We start from the raw sequence: 18,998 nt of genomic DNA, 5'->3' as shown, positions 1-18,998 counted from the left end.
GGGACGTGTGCTCCTAAAGCAGGCTCTTCTCCATTCCTAGGACCAGCTCTTCTTTGCATCTCAAAGTCACCGCCAAACTCCAGTGTGCATCCTGACAAGCCTCCCAGCCCCACTTCCAGGAGTTTGGTGCCTAGCCTCCCTGAGGCTCCTGTTCCCTTTCCTCACTAGGAGTGGTCAGCATCTAGCTCTCCCCATCGGTTTCTTCCTTTATAAAAGGTAACATGAACACTAAACTCAGCTTATAGGGTTTTTTGCGTGCGAGAAGACTTGATGAAAAATGCACAGAAAGCCATGTGACTGGCACTGATAAATGTTCACTAAGCAGACGCACACCATTGCCTCTAGGAGAAAACCCAAATTCAAATTCCTCCATCAGGTGTATGATAACATCGATAATTAAAATGACATAAAATGGGGCGCCTGGGTGGCTCAGTGGGTTAAAGCCTCTGCCTTCAGCTCAGGTCATGATCCCAGGGTCCTGGGATTGAGCCCCACATCGGGCTTTCTGCTCAGCAGGGAGCCTGCTTTCTCCTCTCTCTCTCTCTGCCTGCCTCTCTGCCTACTTGTGATCTCTGTCAAATAAATAAATTAAATCTTTTAAAAATAAATAAATAAAATGACATAAATTATCTTGCTCAGCCACTCACCCCAAACGTTCTTGTTCCTAGTTTTTTACACCCCGATCCATTCCCTGCATAGCAGCCAAGGCTTTAAAAAATATGCAAATCACTCTCTGACAGTCTCCTACTTAAAACACAATACAAGCTCTTTCTCATGGCCTACGAGAGCCTCCAGTCACTTGTCCCCTGCCTCTGTCTCCAACCTCACTTCCTACCACTCTCCCCCACAATTCACCGTGCTTTCGCCATGCTGGCTACATTTCTTCCATTTCTGAAACTGAACAAGCTTGTTCCCACCATAGGTCTTTGCACAAAATGCTCCCCCTGTCCACAGGCTCTTTCCCCAGACACGCACATGTGTGGATCCCTTCTCTGCCTTCAGGTCTCAGCTCAGAAGTTGCTTTCTCAGACGGGCCTGCACTAACCTGCTAGTCTAAACTAACTCCTGACCTCTATTTTCTCCTCCTCCCACACCAATTCACTCTACCCCAACACCCCATTTTGTTTGCATCTTTGTGTTCAACATTAGCTGAAAGGGTCTTTGTGTGTTGTGCATGAAGTTCCATGAAAACAGAGACCTTGCCCTGTGTGTCTTGACTGCCAGTGCTTACGAGGGGCTGAACTGCAGACACCAAATGAGTATGCTGTGTTCCCCTCACAGAGCCCTGCACCCTGGCTGCTGCTTACTAGGTATTTAGGAAGCCTCCACTGAGCTGAAATGCACTGAATTCAACCAAGACACAGATGTCCAAAGCGTGGCTAAAAATCTTCCCTTGGCCACAGTCTTGCCAAAGCAGGTGGACCACGGAGAGCTCATAACTGTGACCTGTGCTTATCAAGGAGTTCATGAAACCTAAAAGGCAGCAGTCATAAGGGTGAACATGAAATAAAGATATTTAGGGCTCGCAAATGTTTCTGGGTTCAATGGAAGGGTGAGGAGACATAAATGCCTAAATTTAGGGCGCACTGTAAACAAAGTGGTAAATGAGAATACTGTGCAACTGGAACCAGGCTAACAGTTAAACTTTTTTTTCTTAAGATTTATTTATTCATTTGAGAGAGAGAGAGAGAGAGAGAGAGAGAGACAGAGCACACGTACGCACATCCTAAAGACAGCATTCGAGTGGGGGGAAAGGCAGAGGGAGAGAATCTCAAGGAGACTCCCTGCTCAGCACAGAGCCCGACATGTGGCTCGATCTCACAATCCTATGATCGATCACGACCTGAGCCGAAACCAAGAGTTGGCTGCTTGTCCGACTGAGCCACGCAGGTGCCCCTAAAGTAAACTCTTCATTTAATATATATCTATATCTATATCTATATCTATATCTATATCTATATCTATATCTATATCTATATATCCAGTCAGTTTCAGATAGGAGTGGGATGCGGAGGCAGAATTCACCATTTTCTGAACTTGAAGAGCACTATCACCTATACTGTATCACACAGCACTTAGAAGCGACCCTATCTTAAATTCACTCTGTTTTAAATATGTTAGTCTTATCCTTTGACTTCAGGTCATAAATTGGACCTTATGCTTTTCTAGTATCTTAGAGTTCCTAGCCTAGTTTTTGGAGAAAAGATTTTGAAGTTTAGCAGACTTGCAACTGAATCCCTGTTCTTCCACCAGTTCTATATTTGGTAAATTATTTATCCACTCTTAGCCTTAATTTCCACCTCTTTTAAGTGGTGATGATGACACTGGCCCCAAAAAGCATTGCCATAAGAAATAAATGGGATAATTTTCATAAATGGTCTACTGATGTACTTAATAGAAACAGGTACTCAAGAAATTACAATTTCCGTCCTGGGTAGGTGGTGAGAGCACAAAACATGACAGCCAAATTGGGGTAGAAAACATGCCAGGAAACATCTATAGGAAGCATAGCAAGAAAAGAAAACAAACTATCAACTGGAAGAAATAAAACAAGGCCCAAAGTGCTGTAATGTTTTGTTATTACTCCCCATTTAAGAAGGATCTACCAATATTGGTATTTTATGGCTTGGTCATGGTGACAAGTAGCAGTCAGGACTGACTATCAGAAGCAAGCAGTCACTAAAGATCAAAAATCATTGGTTAACTACAGAAAGAAAGTAAAGGGAAAGCATGTTCCTGAGAACAGTATTTGCTTTAAATCTATATAGTAACAGAGAGCTCATGGCAGGATTCCAACCGAAAACCATTGGGAATTTAAGTATTCCTTGATCTTAGTAAGAAATGCCAAGTCATCATGAAAAACTGCTGTGTCCCTCCATTTGGCATTCCACGGCTCTGACACCAACAATGGAGCTGTCGGACCCATCACAAAGGCTAGGGTGAAAAGTAAGTGAAAGAGAGCAATAAGGTCACTATTTTTAACAATATCAGGGGGCAGGTATTTAAAGAAAAAGGAAAAGACAAGCCACCTGCTTCGGGCCTATCACACCATTTAGCTCTATGAATTAAGAGAAATATTAGAAATATTAGTAAAAAAGAAAGGAAAGGTAACCGAAAAGGATATCTGCCACTCTGTATGCTCAGCCTGCTGTATCATTATCTTTATGATAACCACACCAGTTTCCCAATTTTTTCCACCAATTTCTCCTGACTCTCTGGCTGTGTGATTTTGGTGGACTGTTTACCCTAATACCACTAGAGATGGGAACATATTCCAGCTCTGACCAGTGAGAGCTACCTCCCTGCCCCCACTATGGTAACTGGGTCACTAGAAACCAGTGAAGCAGGACCTTAGCTAGTACCAATGGGAAGAAGGCTTGCTTTCCCTGGTAGTTGCTATGGCTGGGGATGGGCTACCAGTGCCATCTTGTTATCCCAAGGCCAGAGCCTTCTGAAGAATGAACAGTGAAGCAGTGTAGAGAAAAGCCAGGCAAGAGAAGAAGACACCACTGACATTTTTTTAACTCTTAGATCTAGGGGTGTCTGAGGCTAGAACTATCCATGAATTTTTCAGTTATTTGAACATATAAATCCTTACGTTTCCTTAAATTTGAGTTAGTGTCTAATTTCCAACCCAAAGAATCTGACTGATACAGTAATTAATCCTATAGAGTTTAATCCTAAAGGAGGTATCTAAAAAAGCAGTCCACGAAGTACTTTTCTGAGTTCTCTTAAAAAGAAAAAAAAAAAGAGGAAGAGTTAGAATATGTGAGATGCTGGGAAACCTCCTACATTTCTCACACTAATAATTCTATTGGGCCAAATATGTATATGTATGTGACGTGAATATGCATGAGACAACTGCACTGTGAGATTTCTGTAAACAGAAGGGGACCTTCTATTTATTATGTCCCCAAGCCTTCACCTTAGCTCTCCATCAGAGTCAGGCAGTCATTCATTCTTTCAAAGGTGTTCTTAGTAAGTGCTGAGCACGTGCCAGGTATTATGCTAGGTACTGAGGATATAAAGATAATTAAGACACATTCTTATTCTTAAGAAGCTAGCAAATAATTATGATCCAGTGTGACAAGCATGAGACAGGAACCAGGGGGGACCTTCAGAAAGGATGAAAGCTTAAAGGATGGGCACGCATTTGCCAGGTGGAGCGAATAAGTGCCAAGGGACAGGCAGAAGTGTAGGGTAGCTAAGACCAACAAGCTTGAGAGGGACGCTAGAGCCTGCTGTAGGACCTGCCCGTGACTGCCATGCTGAGGAGCCTACCTTACCCCAAAGCAAAGTTCAGCCTCTATAAGATCCTGAGTAACGTGCTCAGATCTCTGTGTCAGAAAGGGAAGCCTGGTGGCTGCTGGAGGTAGGACTGGAGAGGATAGGGACTGAAGGTGGGACTCACTGGGGCCTGTGCTTGTCAATGGGAAATGGCTGTGGGACTTTGATGGAGAAAAGCCAGACGAAACTAGGAGGTAAGTATCTATGGTTCTAACTCGAAAGAACAATGAATGCTAATCCCATACAGGTGACTTGAGAAGAATGCTGTTCAAGATGATTATCTGCATCTTAAATGACATAGAACAAGAGTAATACTGGAAGATGGTAATACATGTCTGCACTTTCCTCAGACTCTGCATCTCACCATCTCCACCCTAAGTTCTTTTTCCAAACTAATGTCCATCCACCTCATGACTCAGCTTCAGGGACGGGCCTTTGCTTCACATCTGCTGGTAACCTTGGAGTCCTCTATGCTATGGCACCCCTACACTTTTTTTTTTTTAACTTTATTTATTTATTTCACAGAGAGAGAGAAAGTGCACGCACATGTGTGCACAAGCAGGGGGAGCAGCAGGCTGAGGGAGAGGGAGAAGCAGGCTCCCTGTGGAGCAGGGAGCCTGATGAAGGGCTTGATCCCAGGACGCCTGAATCATGACCTGAGCCAAAGGCAGAAACTTACCCAACTGAGCCACCCAGGCACCCTCTATATTTAAAAAAAAAAAAAAAAAAGTTTATAAGTGACTATACCTCTCTGAATCTCAACTTCCACATCTGTAAGATGGGAATACTGACATTTACCTCAGGGTGAGGACTGAATAAGACAAATCTCCAAGAGCGCTGCACAGAGCCCAGCACATAATAAATACTCACTACACAAAAGCAGCTGCTGAAGATGAGCTCACTGCACTGGCAAAGATACTCACACCTACCAGCAGCTTTTCATTTCTAGGGACTTCTGGACCTTACAGTTAATAGAATTTTGTGTTAAGAGCAAGGCAGGAGCACTTTACTGGGTAGTTAGAACACAGGGACTAACAGAAGCTCAGTAACTCTGAAGGTCCATAGCAATCTGGTCAGGCTGCAGTGTAGGGTGCTGGGCAGAAGGGGAATGCATGTTCATGTTCCTGGACACAGAAATGCAGTATACAAGCTGCTCCTTCTCAGTGAAAATGTCGTTCTATTGTCACCCCTCCTTTAAAAGCTGGGGAATGTTTTGTGACGGAAGTAAGAAACTCAGGGGACTAACAGGTCTGTTGATGATGTGGCTTTATCTTATTCCTAAAGCCAAACCTACCGAGATAGCTTGTTTATAGAATTTCCTACAATCCTCTTTAACCAAACCCTCTGTGGACAAGTTGGGACTTGGCTACCACTGGGTCTGGCTTAATGGTTTGTGAAAATGCGCAAACTCAGGAAGAGATGAGAGAGCCATAATGCAAAAATCCAACAAGATTGGGCAGATGTACACTGCTTCAGCATCTCCATCCTCAACCCACCCACACAGAGCTTTAGGTGCCAGAGGGGCAAAGCTTCAGAGTTTGCAAACACTTTAAAATCACATTCAGCCACCAAGGGCAATGGTCCCAAACCTACTTTAGACCAAAGATACCTCTTGAGAGTATAATGACACTGAACCTCCCCTCCATAACACACATACATGCAACCTTTGGTGTACAACCTTTGGGTGTTCAGGAACCATCCCTTACCCCACCTGCAGGCCCATCTTGGTCCCACAGGAATTTCGAGGAACCAGTTCACAGGGCTTGAAAGAAGAGGTAGGAGAGTCAAGAGTTCCTCTTCTTGGGGCTCAGTTTTTTCCAGGACACAATTCATTGCCACGAATGCCACCTCCTCACAGGGAGATGGCTAATGAATCACGGGAAATTTAGCCTGAACACTGATCTGTCTGCAGTGCCTAACTCTTAGGGGTCATGGAGCATCCTGGAATCTTAGTGGTGTCAAACGTGCTAGGTACATTAAAGTCGAAGAGGATCTGGAGGTGTGGGGTGAGAAGGGAGCCAGTCACCAGGTTTCCCTGGGAAGTAGCAGGAAAGCCTGTTCTCTTCCCCTCAGCTCCACCTAGTTCTCCTGGTCTTCTCTTATGCACAGACAGCAGATTCCTCGGGTGATCTGTCTCAGATCCAAATGGTTAAAAATACTTTGCTAAATACCTTCCTAGATGAATTGAAATCCAAGACCTTTTTGAGCCTCGTCCAGCCATCCCTCAAAGGGTGAGCAGGGCTGAAAGTCATGTTCTTTCCTAGCTGAGACCCTGAGTCAGACTTCTGCCTGTCAATCTTCTGATGTCACAAGTCAAACTGAGCCATGGAAGGCTGAACAAGCATCTTTAGGAAATAGAAACTCAACTGTAAGAACACAGGTATTTCCAAACGCAAAACATCCCTGCCCAGTCTCTAACTCAGCTACTGTATATAAACTTAGCCATGATACTGGCATGAGAATTAAAAACAACAACAACAACAACCAGGAGTCAAAGGTGAAAAGGATAACAAAGTACCACTAGTCATTATCTTAGGCAAGACATGTAAAGTGCTAAAGAACACATATAAAGACTTTGCCCTTGTGGGAATTCTATTTGATTGGGGGCTGGAGTGGGAGACAGGAAATAAACAAAAATGGATAATTTCAGATAGTGATTAAGTGCCACATAGAGAATAAAACAGGGGAAAGGGATAAAGAATGGCTGAGGGACTGTTTTTATATCCATTTCATAGATGAGGAAACTGAGGATAACAGAAGTCATGTGGATGGTCTAATGCTTCACAGTGAGCAAGTAGTGAATTTAAACTTAGGTGTGTCTGATTCCAAAGCTATTCCTAACCACTAACCCATTATATTGCTTCAGCTTCCAGAGAAACCAAAGAATCTGGAGAACACAGAAGGTGACAAACCATCTTTATTTTTAAAACTCCCTCTCCAGGATATCATCAAAACTCTGAGATCTATGAACTCAAAGGAGTATACTACAGCTGCCATTTTGATGCTAATGCAACTAACATCTGAGATTTTCTACATGATATTTAACATACTTTAATCCTTAATGCCATCCTCTGAGAGGGGAATTACTGTCCCTATACTTTGATAAAAGAGTTTAAGTAACCTGTTGAAAATCACAGAGCTTAGAAGTGTGGAAGCTGCAATCCAGGCCTCGTGCCTCTGAGTGCATTGCTTTTTCCATTACACCATGCTGCCTTCCAGAAGACTCCCCAAGGAGCTACATTTTTCTCCCACTGGGAGACAAGGCATAACTAACTTGGCAGTGCAGACAGAAAGGAGTGACTGTTTTGCATCTCTGCCAAGCAAGCATTCATGCCCTTTGCAATATGACTTGGACACAATACCCAACCAATCTTTAGCAGCTAAGCATTCTAGAATCTGCTGAAGAATTTTCTCACCTTCTCCATATGGGGTCCAAAATTAAGAGGGGAAAAACATATTTATGTCTCATTCAAAATTCAAAAAGCAATAAATCCTTCAAGGCTCTGGTGAGTTTCTCTAATCCGCTGTAATCATGTTTCCTTGTATAACAAGTCTTGTGATGTCTGTAGCTCTGTCTCGCTATAGTAACAGCAGCCCGAATGTTGGAGTTCTTCTTCTTGTGCCTGGGGGATTATTCCACTTTCCACATTAGGAATAAGCCGCAGACTTTGGGTTCTAAAACGGAGCCAGAAATGCTGACTAGAATCCAGATGCCCGAAATACACTTAGAACTAAATTGTACTGCCCTCTGTGAAAGACACAAATGAAAAGAATGTACCACGTTCTAGAATACTAGTCCAGAAAGCAAAGTTATGAATAGAGCCAGCATGGCTTCTGCTGCAACTCAAGGGCTACTTAAAGCTACCTGGAGACTTTCTAACCATCTCCTCTACTTTTAAAGTTTGTTCCCCCTGACTTTAAAATTTTTTTTTCCTTACAAAAGCCAAACATACTTGGGAAGGAGGATGTACTATAGACTCAACCTAATAAACTGGGTTTTCACATACCTCTAGAACTTTCTGGAGGTGTCCTTTTACATTAGAAAAATTATTTAGGTTTGGGGGAGAGTCAAGATGGTGGAGGAGTAGCAGACTGAGATGACATCAGGTCGCAGGAGATCAGCTAGATAGTTATCAAACCATTCTGAACACCTACAGACCCAACAGGGGATCAAAGAGAAGAGCAGCAATTCTAGAAACGGAAAATCGACCACTTTCTGAAAGGTAGGACATGTGGAGAAGTGAATCCGAAGGGACGGGAAAGATAGACTGCGGCGGGAAGGGCCAGCTCCTGGAAAGCAGTAAAGCAGCAGAGCACAAAATCCAAACTTTTAGAAGTCTGCTTTACTGAGGGACATCGCTCCAGAGGCTAAGTGGGGGGTGGAGCCCTCGCAAGGACAGTGTGGTCTCAGGTCCCGCGGGGTCACAGGTGTCTGCGTGTAGCAGAGCTCGCACGTATCAGAGCAGGAAAGCTGACTACAGAGACAAAGCTGAGCAGTGGGCTCTCAGCTTGGGGTTTCCTTAAACTGTGATCCGCGGCACAGTATTACCACTGCTCTTTGAGCAGGGAACCCCCCCCACCCCCCAACCAAGTGGCCGATTCGGGAGACCCACCTTCCTCTGCTGAAAGAGCAGGAATCTGCTGGGTTTGGAGATTCCAAATGGGGCTGTGTGCCAGAGACAGAAACGCTAGGTCACAGGCCAGGTGAGCTTGGAGGGTGGCTGGAAACCAGGGAGATGGGAGTGATTGACCGCTTTTCTCTAAGGGCACACTGAGGAGTGGGGCCCCGAGCTCTCAGCTCCTCCAGGCTGGAGATTGGGAGGCCGCCATTTTCATTCCTGTCCTCCAGAGCTCTACGGAAAGCATTCAGGGAACAAAAGCTCCTGAGAGCAAACTGGAGCAGATTACTTAGCCTGGCCCCTGGCAAGCACGGTGCAATTCCACCTCAGGCAAAGACATTTGAGAATCACTGCAACAGGCCCCTCCCCTAGAAGATCAAGAACATCCAGCCAAGACCAAGCTCACTGATGAAGGAGAACAGTGGAATTCCAGAGGAGGGGAAACCAAAGCATGGAATTCATGGCTTTCTCCCCATGACTCCTTAGTCTTGCAAAGTTAATTAAATTTTTTAAATTTTAGTTCTTTCTTATTCTAATTTTTTTAAACTTTTCCTCTTTCCTCTATAATGTTTTTTAACTACTTTAACAATAACTTTCTTAAAAAAATCTTTTTAAACCTTCATTATTATAGTCATATTTTATCCTTCATTGTATCTAATTTTATTTTTTATATACACATAGGGTTTTTTCTTCTAAAAAATTTTTGGATACAATTTCTTCCCATAGATCAAAATATACCCTAAATCTACCACAGGGTTTGTTCTAGTCTCCAGTCTGAGCAAATTCTCTCCATTTTCTTTTTTTTTTCTTTTTCCAACCAACTTATCAATTCCTTTTTTAGAATTTTTTTTTTTAAATTTCATCTTTACAGTCATATTCCATCCCTTCATCATGTTTACCCTTATTTTTGTATATATTTAAGTTTTTCTTTCTTTAAAATTTTGGGATGTAATTTCTTCTAAGAGAACAAAATACACCCAAAATCAAATGGGTGGCTCTGTTCTAGTCACCAGTCTAATTTTTTAAACATTTTAAATTTTAATTCTAATTTTTAAATTTAATTAAATTTTAATTTTTTAACATTTTTAAAAATTTCTTTTTACCCCTTTTCTTCTCCCCCCAGTTTGGGGTCTCCTCTGATTTGGTTAGCATACATTTTTCTGGGGTCTTTGCCACCCTTTTAGTATTTTATTCTCTCGTTCATATATTCTTATCTGGATAAAATGATAAGGTGGAAAAACTCACCACAAAAAAAAGAAAAAAAAAAGAAAGAAGGACAAGAGGCAGTACCGAAGGCTAGGGACCTGATCAATATGGACGTTGGTAATATGTCAGATCTAGAGTTCAAAATGACGATTCTCAAGGTGCTAGCTGGGCTTGAAAAAGGCATGGAAGATATTGAAGAAAACCTGTCTGGGGAAATAAAAGCCCTTTCTGGAGAAATGAAAGAACTTAAATCTAACCAAGCTGAAATTAAAAAAGCTATTAATGAGGTGCAATAAAAAATGGAGGCTCTTACTGCTAGGATAAATGAGGCACAAGAGAGAATTAGTGATATAGAAGACCAAATAATGGAGAATAAACAAGCTGAGCAGAAGACAAACAACTACTGGACCACAAGGGGAGAATTTGAAAGATAAGTGATACCATAAGATGAAACAATATGGGGCACCTGTGTTGCTCAGTGGGTTAAAGCCTCTGCCTTTGGCTCGGGTCATGATCCCAGGGTCCTGGATTGAGCCCCACATTGGGCTCTCTGCTCAGCGGGGAGCCTGCTTCCTCCTTTCTCTCTCTCTGCCTGCCTCTCTGCCTACTTGTGATATCTCTGTCAAATAAATAAAATATTTTTTAAAAAAGATGAAACAATATTAGAATAACTGGAATTCCAGAAGAAGAAGAAAGAGAGAGGGGGACAGAAGGTATATTGGAGCAAATTATAATAGAGAATTTCCCTAATATGGCAAAGGAAACAAGCATCAAAATCCAGGAGGCACAAAGAGCCCCCCTCAAAATCAATAAAAATAGGTCCATACCCCGTCATCTAATAGTAAACCTTACAAGTCTTAGTGACAAAGAGAAAATCCTGAAAGCAGCTTGGGACAAGGAGTCTGTAACCTACAATGGTAAGAATATTAGATTGGCAGCAGACTTATCCACAGAGACCTGGCAGGCCAGAAAGAACAGGTATGATATATTCAGAGCACTAAATGAGAAAAACATACATCCAAGAATACTATATTCAGCTAGGCTATCATTGAAAATAGAAGGAGATAAAAAGTTTCTAAGACAAAAAAAAATGAAAAGAATCTGTAAACACCAAATCAGCCGTACAGGAAATATTGAAAGGGGTCCTCTAAGCAAAGAGAGAGCCTAAAAGTAGTAGAACAGAAAGGAACAGAGACAATATACAGTAACAGTCACCTTACAGACAATACAATGGCACTAAATTCATATATTTCAATAGTTACTCCGAATGTAAATGGGCTAAATGCCCCAATCAAAAGACACAGGGTATCAGAATGGATAACAAAACAAAACCCATCAATATGCTGTCTACAAGAAACTCATTTTAGACCCAAGACACCTCCAGATTTAAAGTGAGGGGGTGGAAAACAACTTACCATGCTAATGGACATCAAAAGAAAGCTGGGTTGGCAATCCTTGTATCAGATCAATTAGATTTTTTTTTAAAGATTTTATTTATTTATTTGACAGAGATCACAAGTAGACAGAGAGGCAGGCAGAGAGAGAGAGGGAAGCAGGCTACCCGCTGAGCAGAGAGCCCGATGCGGGACTCGATCCCAGGACCCTGAGATCATGACCTGAGCCGAAGGCAGCGGCTTAACCCACTGAGCCACCCAGGCGCCCAGATCAATTAGATTTTAAGCCAAAGACTATAATAAGAGATGAGAAGGACACTACATCATACTCAAAGTGTCTGTCCAACAAGAAGATCTAACAATTTTAAATATCTATGCCCCTAACATGGGAGCAGCAAACTATATAAACTAATTAATAACAAAATCAAAGAAACTCATCAACAATAATACAATAATAGTACAGGACTTTAAGAGCCCCCTCACTGAAATGGACAGATCATCCATGCAAAAGATCAACAAGGAAATAAAGGCCTTAAATGACACATTGGACCAGATGGACATAACAGATCTATTCAGAACATTCCATCCCAAAGCAACAGAATACACATTCTTCCCTAGTGCACATGGAACATTCTCCAGAATAGATCACATCCTGGGTCATAATCAGATCTCAACTGGTACAAAAAGACTGGGGTCATTCCCTGCGTATTTTCAAACCACAATGCTCTGAAGCTAGAACTCAATCACAAGAGGAAAGTTGGAAAGAACTCAAATACATGGAGGCTAAAGAGCATCCTACTAAAGAATGAATGGGTCAACCAGGAAATTAAAGAAGAATTGAAAAAATTCATGGAAATAAATGATAATGAAAACACAACTGTTCAAAATCAGTGGGACACAGAAAAGGTAGTCTTGAGAGGAAAGTATATAGCGATACAAGCCTTTCTCAAGAAACAAGGAAGGTCTCAAGTACATAACCTAACCCTATGCCTAAAGCAGCTGGAGAAAGAACAGCAAAGAAAGCCTAAACCCAGCAGGAGAAGAGAAATAATAAAGATCAGAGTAGAAATCAATGAAACAGAAACAAACAAAAAAAAAAAGAAAACAAACAAACAAACAAACAACAACAAAAAAAAACCCCAGCAGAATGAATTAATGAAATTAGGAGCTAGTTCTTTGAAAGATTTAATAAGATTGATAAGTCCCTGGCCAGACTTATCAAAAAGAAAAGAGAAAGGACACAAATTAATAAAATCACGAATGAAAGAGGTGAGATCACAACCAACACCAAAGAAATACAAACAATTATAGGAACATATTATGAGCAAGTTACACCAGCAAATTTGACAATCTGGAAGAAATGGATGCATTCCTAGAGACATATAAACTACAAAAACTGAACCAGGAAGAAATAGAAAATCTGAACAGACCCATAACCAGTAAGTAGACTGAAGCAGTCATCAAAAATATCCCCAAAACAAAAGCCAGATGGCTTCCCAGGGGAGTTCTACCAAACATGTAAAAAAGAATTAATAGCTATTCTCCTCAAAATGTTCCAAAAAATAGAAATGGAAGGAAAACTTCCAAACTCATTTTACGAAGCCAGCATTACCTTGATCCCAAAACCAGACAAAGCCCCATCAAAAAGGAGAACTGCAGACCAAAATCCTTGATGAAGACAGATGCAAAAATTCTCACCAAAATACTAGCCAGTAGGATCCAACAGTACATTAAAAGGGTTATTCACCACGACCCAGTGGGATTTATTCCAGGGCTACAAGATTGGTTTAACATCCACAAATCAATCAATGTGATACAATACATTAATAAAAGAAAGGACAAGAACCATATGATACTCTCAATAGATGCTGGAAAAGCATTTGACAAAGTATAGCATCCATTCTTGATCAAACCTCTTCAAAGTGTAAAGATAGAGAGTACATACCTCAATATCATCAAAGCCGTCTATGAAAAACCCACAGCGAATATCATTCTCATTGCAGAAAAACTGAGAGCTTTTCCACTAAGGTCAGCAACACATCAGGGATGTCCATTATCACCACTGCTTTTCAACATAGTACTAGAAGTCCTAGCCTCAGCAATCAGACAACAGAAAGAAATTAAAGGCATCCAAATCGGCAAAGAAGTCAAACTATCACTCTTTGCAGAGGATATGATACATTATGTGGAAAACCCAAAAGACTCCACTCCAAATCTGCTAGAACTTGTATAGTAATTCAGTAAAATGTCAGGATATAAAATCAATGCACAGAAATCAGTTGCATTTTTATACACCACCAACAAGACAGAAGAAGGAGAAATTAAGGAGTCGATCCCATTTACAATTGCACCCAAAACCATAAGATACCTAGCAATAAGCCTAACCAAAGAGGCAAAGAATCCGTACTCAGAAAACTATAAAGTACTCATGAAAGAAACTGAGGAAGACACAAAAAAATGGAAAAATGTTCCATGCTCATGGATTGGAAGAACAAATACTGTGAAAATGTCTATGCCACCTAAAGCAATCTACATGTTTAATGCAATCCCTATCAAAATACCATCAATTTTTTTCAAAGAAATGGAACAAATAATCATAAAATTTATACGGAACCAGAAAAGACCTCGAATAGCCAGAGGAATGTTGAAAAAGAAAGCCAAAATTGGTGGCATCACAATTTCAGACTTCAAGCTCTATTACAAAGCTGTCATCATCAAGACAATATGGTACTGGCACAAAAACAGACACATAGATCAATGGAACAGAATAGAGAGCCCAGAAATAGACCCTCAACTCTATGGTCAACTAATCTTTGACAAAGCAGAAAAGAATGTCCAATGGAAAAAAGTCTCTTCAACAAAAGGTGTTGGGAAAATTGGACAGCCACATGCAGAAAAATGAAACTGGACCATTTCCCTACACCACACACAAAAATAGACTCCAAATGGATGAAAGACCGCAATGTGAGACAGGAATCCACCAAAATCCTTGAGGAGAACACAGGCAACAACCTCTTCGACCTCAGCTGCAGCAACTTCTTCCTAGAAACATCGCAAAGGCAAGGGAAGCAAGGGCAAAAATGAACTATTGGGACTTCATCAAGATCAAAAGCTTTTGCACAGCAAGGGAAACAGTCAACGAAACCCAAAGACAACTGACAGAATGGGAGAAGATATTGCAAATAACATATCAGATAAAGGGCTAGTATCCAAAATCTATAAAGAACTTATCAAACTCGACACCCAAAGAACAAATAATCCAATCAAGAAATGGGCAGAGGACATGAACAGACATTTCTTCAAAGAAGACATCCAGAAGGCCAACAGACACATGAAAAAGTGCTCCCCATCACTCGGCATCAGGGAGATACAAATCAAAACCACAGTGAGATACCACCTCACACCAGTCAGATTGGCTAAAATTAACAAGTCAGGAAACAATAGATGCTGGCGAGGATGCAGAGAAAGGGAACCCTCTTACACTGTTGGTGGGGATGCAAGCTGGTGCAGCCACTCTGGAAAACAGTACGGAGGTTCCTCAAAAAGTTGAAAATAGAGCTACCCTATGACCCAGCAATTGCACTACTGGGTATTTACCCTAAAGATACAAATGTAGTGATCCAAAGGAACACATGCACCCAAATGTTTATAGCAGCAATGTCCACAATAGCCAAACTATGGAAAGAACCTAGATGTCCATCAACAGATGAATGGATAAAGAAGATATGGTGTGTGTGTGTGTGTGTGTGTGTGTGTGTGTACATACATACACACAATGGAATACTATGCAGCCATCAAAAGAAATGAAATCTTGCCATTTGCAATGACATGGATGTAACTAAAGGGTATTATACTGAGCAAAATAAGTCAATCAGAGAAAGACAATTATCATATGATCTCTCTGATATGAGGAATTTGAGAGGCAAAGTGGAGGCTTTGGGGGTAGGGAAGGAAAAAATGAAACAAGATGGGATCAGGAGGGAGACAAACCATGAGAGTCTTAATCTCACAAAACAAACTGAGGGTTGCTGGGGGGAGGGGGGTATGGAGAGTGTGGCTGGGTTACAGACATTGGGGAGGGTATGTGCTATATTGAATGAGGTGAAGTGTGTAAGCCTGATGATTCACAGACCTGTACTCCTGGGGCAAATAATACATTATATGTTAATAAAAAATTTTTAAATAAAAAAATAAAATAAAAATATAAAAAATGAGAAAGAAAGAAATAAGACATTTTTATCTGTAGCTAATGTAATTCTGGATATATAATTCTATATATAAATGATAAAACATAAATTATTAAAATTAATATTTTATCAAGGTTAAAAAAAGAAAAATTATTTAGGTTTTCATGGATTTCTTTGATAAGTAAATGACTTTTCTCTATGGTTAAGCACTTGTAATTGTTATTAAGATAAATTTATTAAATTATTTAACAGAAATAAGTTGTTTAACCCTTAAAGTTCCCCCAACAAAGTTGTTATTATTTCCATTCTACAATGAAGGTCTAAGTCTCAAGATGCTGCTACTACTACTGCACAAGGTTACACAGCTAGAACTTTAATATAGGGAACTAGGGTCTAGAACCTCTTCTGGAATAAAAAGTTCAAAGCCCTCTCCCCCACTACAGAAGAGCCATCGCTTCTATCTACTGGCTGTCACCAAAACTTTCTGAATTAAACTTGATTTTCATAGCAATAACTTTCTTCTTGCATTGTTTTTCACTCAGGGAGTATTTAATTAAATGGTATAATTACAAGTCCATCTGGCTTTCCCAGGCTGTGGAAAGCATACCCCTCCAATGGTGGGAGAAGAAATGTGCAGGTGTTTTAGAAACCAGCCTAGTAGCTGGGAGCATCCAGCCTCTGTGGGTACGAGATAATGCTTTAACAAGAGAGTATAGTTAATTAGAGAGTCAATAAAGGGAAAGTCAATTAGGAAAGCTGTATTGACTATATAATACTTTTTCAGAGATTTTATTTATTTATTTATTTATTTATTTATTTGAGAGAGTGAGCTAGAAAGTGTGCACTTGTGTGTATAAGCAGAGGAGGGGCAAAGGGAGAAAGAGAGAATTTCAAGCAGACGCTATGCTGAGCATGAGCCCAGCATGGGACTCGATCTCACAACCCTAAGATCACCTGAGTCAAAACCAGGAGTTGGATGTTTAGCCAACTGAGCCACCCAGGAACCCCGAATGTATAATAATTTTTTAAAAAGCATATTATGCCTCTTGTTTGTCAACCTGCTTTCAGTTAGGATGGACTCTCAGGCTTGTTTGACTCCTTTATTTATTTATTTAGGACGATTTTATTTATTTCTTTGACACAGAGAGCACAAGCAGGGGGAGTGGCAGGCAGAGGGAGAAGGAGCTGAGCAGGAAGCCCAACGCAGAGCTTGATCCCGGGACCCTGGGATCATGCCCTGAGCTGAAGGCAGACACTCAAAGGACTGAGCTATCCAGGTGTCCAGGGGTGAATGCCCAGCACCCTCGGAGTTTCTAGTAATGGCAAACATTTTCTTATGGGGACTGCTAACCATGCTCCTTTATACACCCTGCCTCTCTGGCCCAACTTGACTGGTCCCAGAATGAGCAACAGACCTAAGCTGGGCCCTGGGTTTTTAGTCAGGGACCCGAGAGGCCGGTCCATGTCAGGTGATGCAGCTATAAATCAGGAGGCTGTGGAGCTGCCAGCAGCCATGTTTCCTGTCTTGCGGAAGAGGCCTGTCTGCAGGGACAACCCCTGTTCCTGTTACTCCTGAACTGCAGCTTTTCCCCAGGTGTGCCTGATTAATCTCTCTTTCAGTTGTGTGCAATGCTCCATTGTTTCTGTTCGCCTCTGGTAATTCAAGTTGGGTCTATTTCACTTGAAACCAACAGAGTCCTGAATAATTTAGAAACGGTACCAGGAATGGAGAGCTGAAAGGAAGCAAGTCTAAATGCAGAAAAGTGTGAGACGAGGTGGGAGGGGGAGCCATAAGAACCTTCCACATTTGGGGTGGAAAAACTCCCAATTGCTGCTACAGGCAGTAAAACAATCAGTTTAAAGAGGCCAGAGGTTTAGGGGATTTAGGGAAACATCAGATTATTGGAGGCACTGTCTACTTCTTGCAACCTTTCATACAGGGCAAGAAAGAGATGTTTCCCTGAAAGGTGGCCCAGCCAGAAGCAGATAAGGACGGCACAACTAGTATCTAATACCTTGAAGGGAGACCTCTTATGCTTTTGGTCAGCGCTTTGAGTCTTTTTTGACTTGCAAAGGCTGATTTTTTTTTTTTTTTTTTTTTTCCTGCAAGCTGAAGTGAGCTGTTGTAACAGAAATGGTGGGAGTCTGATAAATGGATAGCAATCTATGGGAAGAGCCAGGGCTCTTATCAATGGCTACAGGAAGGCTGCTCTGAACCAAATGCAAACTGAGAGCAGGTACCCAGCAGAAGTCCTTAAATTAAGTCCCAAAGGGATAAGCAGGGGCTCTTAAACAGCTTTTTTTAAAATAATTTTTTTAAAGATGTATTTCATTTATTTTTATTATTTATTTATTTGAGAGAAAGGGAGCAAGAGTGGAGAGGAGGGGCAGAGGGCAAGGGAGAAGCAGATTCCCCACTGAGCAGGGAGCTGGATGTGGGGACTTAATCCCAGGACTCTGGGATCATTACCTGAGCTGAAGGCACACACTTAACTAAGTCCCCCAGGCGCCCTCTTAAACCGCTCTTAGAGGCACTGGTCTCCAGTTACAAACAGAAACCATGATGACTGAGCAGATTTTATTTTACTTTTAAAGATGTGTTTGTTTGTTTGTTTGTTTGTTTGAGGGATGGGAGAGGGGGGCAGAAGGAGAGTGGGGAGAGAGAGTGAATCCCAAGCGGATTCCGTCCTAAGCATGGAGCCCAATGTGGTGCTTGATCCCACAACCCTGAGATCATGACCTGAGCTGAAATCAAGAGTTGGATGCTCAACCAACTAAGCCACACAGGTGCCCCTGAGTAGGTTTTAATGACTGGACCTCTCAAGGTCCAGAGCTATTCCCTAGATTCAGATTCCACATCTTAGAATGAGAGCACTGGATAAGATTATCTCCAAAGTGTCTTCTTGGTTTTAATCTTTTGTTCTTGATGATTAAATATAATATAAAGCTTTATTATTCTCTTAAAACTACCAGGGACAACTCTCCTCATTTTAAGCATTAAATGTAAAGGCAAATGTAGGGGTAAGAGAGAGTAAGCACTTGCTTGTGAGTCTTTGCTCAATTCACTGTGCAATCTCACACGATGAATTCAATTTCCTCACCCACAGATGGGGATTTTGGATTCCTGTCTTCATGCGGCAGTGAGAAGGGAAAAAGGAAAGCCTTGTGACTTCTCTTAAGAGAGAGTGTGTTGTAGAAATCCTTAACAGGATTAGGGTAACACCCTTTCTAATTACAAAGATTTTCAGCCCTTCTGAAGCCATTTCTGACCCCAACCACTGCTATAGTTTTCATATGTCTACAGA

At 41.4% G+C, this 18,998-nt stretch overlaps 1 protein-coding gene across 1 annotated transcript in view; it reads right to left on the bottom strand.

Moving 5' to 3' along the window:
* The window catches only part of ATG7 (autophagy related 7), a 244,917-nt gene that overhangs the window by 74,714 nt on the left and 151,205 nt on the right, over positions 1–18,998 (bottom strand). The window lies entirely within an intron of this gene.

Source organism: Lontra canadensis, unplaced genomic scaffold (genome assembly GCF_010015895.1).
Source record: "Lontra canadensis isolate GAN:19392208 unplaced genomic scaffold, GSC_riverotter_1.0 scaffold124, whole genome shotgun sequence".
Taxonomy (NCBI): domain Eukaryota; kingdom Metazoa; phylum Chordata; class Mammalia; order Carnivora; family Mustelidae; genus Lontra; species Lontra canadensis.
Note: the sequence above shows the minus strand (reverse complement) of the source record. Positions and strands in the feature narration are given on the sequence as shown.